General features: G+C 42.0%; 1 pseudogene; it reads right to left on the reverse strand.

Annotated features, from left to right (window-relative positions):
* Positions 1-1,843: 1,843 nt before the first annotated feature.
* Positions 1,844-2,693, reverse strand: LOC142450748 (riboflavin kinase pseudogene; annotated as a pseudogene).
* Between the last annotated feature and the right edge of the window lie 3,217 nt (positions 2,694-5,910).

Below are 5,910 nucleotides of genomic sequence, written 5' to 3' on the forward strand. Positions count from 1 at the left end.
GTTATTACATTTTATTTCCATTTTGACTGAGATTTGACTATGCATCTACAAAGTCAATATTCACAAATGATGAGGCAATTATTTGGCTTTCAAGCTATGGAGCACAGATGTCGCACAGCTCAGGGAAGGTTGAAGCCAATGTCTCAGTTCAAAAGCTGACATCCTCGGGGTAAAATTATTAAAGTGGAGTGGCGGCTTCTGCCACTCCCTGAATTCCTATGTGTCCATGTGATGGATACATGAGGTGATGAGATGAAGAAATTGATGGTGTGATGTCAACATTTAGGAATTCTATTTGCATCATGGACATTGATTTATAGCTTTGTATGATTGTATCTGGCGTTCATCTTCAAAATGAATAAGCCATAGCTTATGTATTCATTTCCCACTTGATGTAATTATGGGAACTCATGTGGAACAGAGGTTAAAAAATGAATTCTGGAATTAGAGAAACTAGGTATAATACTAGTGTCTTCAATTAAATATATATATATATTTATATAAATAAATTATTTATATATTTATATATATAAATTATATATATATAAGATTTATATATTATATATATAATTTCCCTTTATCGTGTATACTCTACTTTTTACCATATCATTTCATTTCTATGATTGCCTTCATAGCAAGATATCTGAGGATTTATTTACATACAATTATATGTACGGTCTACTTTCTCACCTCTCATTCTCTCCTGAAACCCAGTTACACAGTCTTCTGCTTCCTCCCATTAAGTTGGCTCAGGTCAAGTCAAAGACTGTATCACACATTGTCAGCTTCTTGCTCTTATCTTACTTGACCCGTTAGTGGCAATCCACCATACACAATCTGACCACCTTTGTTTTTGAAGCATGTCACCATTTGAAGCTACTACTAATACTACCCCTATTGTCTCATAGTTCTGATTCATCTCCCGTTGTCTCAGTTTCTTTCTCAAACTTCTTTGCCAATCCCTCTTTTTTCCACCAGATCTTTAAATCTCGATGTGTTCACAATGAAGACCTGGCTTTCTTGCCTTCCTGTTTGTCTCTGGGTCACTGGTTCCATTCCATGCTTTTAATGGCAAATGTCCATCACTTGTCTATCAGTTGTGGTACTATGTTGGCCTGTGCATTGTTGTGATTCTAGAAATTATATCACTTATATTTCCAATACCAACATGGCCACCCAACATGAACAGGTTTCAGCAGAACTTCCAGACTAAAGAGGGATAGGCTGTCCACTTCAGAGAAAGTAGCCACTGAAACTTTACAGATAGTATAGAAGCATTGTCAGACACTAAAGGCCTAATGACTAGACGGGAAATTTGTCAAAGATAGTGACAGAGGCCAAGACTCTCAGGTCAGAAGATGCTTAAATTAGTCCTGAGGAAGAACTATCTTCTCCAGTGGTTCTTGAGTAGTAAAGTCTGTGGGTGGAAAGTGTTTGGGTCCTTGATTTGCCATTTGGACACGACTCAAAATGAGAGAGAAAAAAACAGCTGAAAAAATCTAATAATAATTGGAACTTGGAATGTAAAAAGCATGAACCTAGGAAAATGTGAAGTCTTTAAAAATGAAATGGGATGCATAAAGATGCACATTCTAGAGCTTAGTGAGCTGCAATGAACTCCCATTGGCCATTTTGAATCTGATAATCACAGGGTTTACTATCCTGGGAATGACACAATCAGGAGAACTGGCCTTCCATCCGTGGTCAAAAAGGTCATTTCAAGATCAATCTTGAAGTGCAATGCTGTCTGTGATAGCATAATATAATCTGCATACAAGGAAATCCAGTCAATACATCTATTATTCTTTTCGGTTCAGTGACTGCATTCTTTTTTTGCCCATATTTATATGCACTTTATTTCCATCATGAGAACTTAAGACAGATCTTCCTAGGGATACATTTAGCCACATACATTAAAAAAACATTTTTTGATTTAAAAAAATAAATCTTTTTCGGAGGGTGGCACGACGAGGCTAACAGTTGGAGCACAATGCAGTAACGACAGTGTTCTACTCAAAGTCATTCACAGCTGTGGGGAAGTGCCTGCTTTTTAAAAGTAACCCAGGTGTGGCGGCGGAGTTAGGAGACAGCAGATGAATACATGCGATGGTTTTCTCAGCTGTGGCCATTGAGCAGTTTGCTTTCTGCAACCTGGAAGAAATTGTCTTCTTTGAGTTTCAAGTGTTCTGGCAAATCTAGCAGTTTCTTAGCTTCCTCGATATCACCATGAATTGCTGAAATCAGTGATTCTAAAGAATCAAAGTTCTTCTCCGGTCTCAGGTAGCCAATGATGGCCACACTGAGGGTTTCCCCATAGAAGTCCTCTTTGAAGGGATGGATGATGGGAGTTTCCATGGACTTTTTTGTATTCTTGTAGTAGGGGTTCTGCCCAAAGCTCACCACCATCTTGTGGACAGCTCCAATCCCCACACTGGCCCAGCCGTAGTAAATGTCCGTGGACACATCAGCTGGAAGACTGTCCACTACTTCTTCTGGAAAGTTAGCCGTGGGGATGCCCAGCTGTTTGGAGTCGCGGCCGAAGCCCCGCACCACCAGGCCGCGGCAGAAGTACGGCAAGTGCTTCATGGCGCAAGTGCTTCATGGCGCCGCCGACTAAGGGCGCCAGCTGCGGCCCTGGAGGAGCGTCAGGCGGAGCTGCCATGGAGGCCGTGCCCGGATCCCTGAGACCAGCAGGGGGTTCGGGCCAAGCTCGGCCGGCCGGGTGCACCACGGGCCGGGCCGCTGGCAGTGGACGCGCCGCTCCGGGTCCAGCACAGCGCTCCGCTCGCAGAGGTTGCCTGGCGACCGGAGAACCACTGGGCATCCCACTCGACTGCATTCTTTCCATCTTTTTTGGTGCTCTCTGCATCTTTCAATATTTTGCCCATATTACTTTTCAATATTACTCCATATTTCTCTTACCATCTTTTCTTCATTCATTGACAGCCCACTACATATTTCTTCCAAAGGACTTTTTTGAGTGTATTGGAACCTCCACCCTGTAGTCATCAGTCATCCAAGGACTCTCAGGAAACCAATAAAACCCGAAATTAAGCTCTGGCGTCGATATTATTGTCATTTATAATGCTGTTTGCTAAGCTTCGAAATAAGGCCTATGTTCTAAGCAGAAAAGTATTTGAGAAACCAAGAGGATATCTTTATTTTAGCAAATTAGAAATGATGACATTTAGTTATGAAAGTGGAAAATGTCTCTGTTTAATGTACATAAGGTGGAGTACTTGGGTATACCTTAATGTAGGCCCATCAAGTCAGATACGAAAAGGACACCAGGACAGTAAATTCTAGGTATAACTTGGCCGTGGACATAGAGCAGGTGCAGAGGAAGAGCATGAGGCTCCTTTGCAGTATGGGATTTTGATACTTGGAGGGAATTTCTGGATGAAAACATCAGAGATTATTAGAACAGCATCTACAGAAGTGGAAAATTCAATGAAAAGCAAATCTGGACCAGAGCCGGATAGAGACACATCTCTAAACCATACCTGGTCAAATTTCAACACATTCTTAGTAAATCACAGGAAGAACTTAATTCCTGCACTGTACTCTCCTTGGTGGCATGTAAGTATGTCTGTGTTAGCTGTGTCGTACAGAGGTTGTAATCCTCACTCAAAAGACCGCGTGCCTTGCTTCTCAATTGGTCTTCTGCTAATGGGTCACATTAGAATAATTCTAAATACATATCTGCAACAGCAGATTACCCAATATGCAAGGTTATTATTACAGGTTTCCTGGTGCTTTGTTACTAACATGTAGTGAAATGTTTCATATTTTCCCACCACATCAAAGATTCTGCTTCTAGGGGTGACTGGCATCTCTCCCTCTCAATCCCATTGATCACCTTTCTACAGAATTAGAGTATCGTTACAAATTTACAATCCCTGACCAGGCCAGAGTACCCAGTCAGCAAAGTAAGCACAAGAATATGGTGAAAAGCATGTGAAATTGCTCACTACTGATTAGCAAGTCAGCACAAGTAAGCCCCTGCTTCCCTTGTTGATTTGGGTAATCCATTCTTGAGTCCCACGCTGGATTTGCCTGGGTTTTACTTGAAGATTTTAGTCAAAACTTAGTCTCCCAGAATGGTTAGTATTTGAGAAAAAGTGCCCCGAATAAGCTGATTCTGAATAAGAAGCTGATTTCTGTTTTGCAATAAGTAACGGGAATTCGAGAATCAGACGCAGCTCTTCCAAACTATAAAGCTTTCATTACATAGGTTAGAAAAAGAAAAAAGACCTCCAAACATACTGCCTTCGAGTCAGTGCTGAATCATGGTGACCCTATAGGACAGAATGGGCCCTCGGGGTTTTGGAGACTGTAACTCTTTACAGGGGTAGAAAGCCCCATCTTTATCCCAGTAGGTAACGAAGAATGGTTAATTGCATTGTTGCATACAGGGTAAGTCTGTGAGTTGCTAGAAAAGACTCTTTTGACTGGTTGAGAATCAGTAAAGCCTAGGGGAATCCTCAATGGGCTAGTCTGAAACCATTGCCATAATAACAGATTCAAATATACCAATGAGACGAAGATGGTAGAGGACCCAGCAACATCTCATTCCATTATACATATGCTGCCAGGAGTCAGAGCTGACTCCACAGTAACTAACAGCAACAAAGAGTCTGTGATAAAGGTGGATGCTGTGTGTTACAAGGAAAAGAAGTCTGTCCAGGTGCGGAATGTTCTTTGAAGGCTTCCTTAAACTGGTAACACCTAAGCTGAGGCCAAGATGAGCAAATCCTGAGTCAAGAAGATCAGGCACTGTCCAGAATGTATTTGGTTGGCTATCAAGCTCCCAGCCTGGAGAACTGAGAGAGGAGGTTGGGGAAATAAGTAAAAGCAGGCGCTTTGTGGGCCTTGTGTGCAAAGGCACAGAGCTCAGATTTTCTATTTCTTTTCATTAAGGAGCCATTGAAGCATTTAAGCAGGAGAATGAATGGGGAGGCCTAGTTTGAATTTTAACAGCTCTATAATCTTAACTTTAAAATGTTGAGTTCTTGAAAACAAACAAACCAAAAAAAACGAACAACTGAACACTAGGGTAAAAAGATTCCAACATCGCTCACTTTGTCTTACTGCAGGAGTCTGTCTATGTGTCCCTGGTACTTTAAGTACCAACAGGGTCAGCCCTGGGTGACAGGTTTCACTAGCCCTTCCAAACTAAAACACATTAGGAAGAAAAGTCTGGTGATCCTCTTCTCAAACTGACAATGAAAATTCTATGGATCACCACAGAACCGTCCAATATAGGCGTTAGGGCTAGAAGCTGAGCTTTCTATGTTGGAAATCCCACAAAATACACAGTCACTGCAATGACGGAGCTACGAGGATGGCACAGGGCAACACATTGTGCTTTTGTACCCAAGGTCACCATGGGTCAGAGCCCACTCCATGGAAGTAACACCAGGAAGCCAGGGGTAGACAGAGTAGTGGCAGGGGGACCACTGTGAGGTTATTGCGCAGGTTAAGGTAAGGCATAAGCAGGGGTCCAAACAGAGCAGCGTGATAGGAAAGGGAAGGAACGGATGAATTTAATACATAGCGAGGCAATAAAGCCAATAGGAAATGGTGATTGATTGAATAGGGGAATATGTGTAGGCCTGGATGAACTCAAGAAGCCAATGATGACTTCCAGTTTGGATTGCAGGGGGTTGCCAACTTAAATAGGGAATACCAGTGAAGGGAGAAGATGAGTTTGTCCTTGGGCATGCCAAGGTTAAAATGCCTGTGGAATAGCCAAATGGAGATAATACAGGAGGCAGGGTTGTTTGAAAGGCCTTCAAAAGCCTGAGCACTTTTATTTCTGGAAGTCTATCCCACATCACAGCAAGCATGTTAGAATTTGCCCGTATACCGCATTAAATATAACTTTTGTAATGAAAACTCAAAGAAAAA

This window comes from Tenrec ecaudatus, chromosome 6 (assembly GCF_050624435.1).
Source record: "Tenrec ecaudatus isolate mTenEca1 chromosome 6, mTenEca1.hap1, whole genome shotgun sequence".
Lineage (NCBI taxonomy): Eukaryota > Metazoa > Chordata > Mammalia > Afrosoricida > Tenrecidae > Tenrec > Tenrec ecaudatus.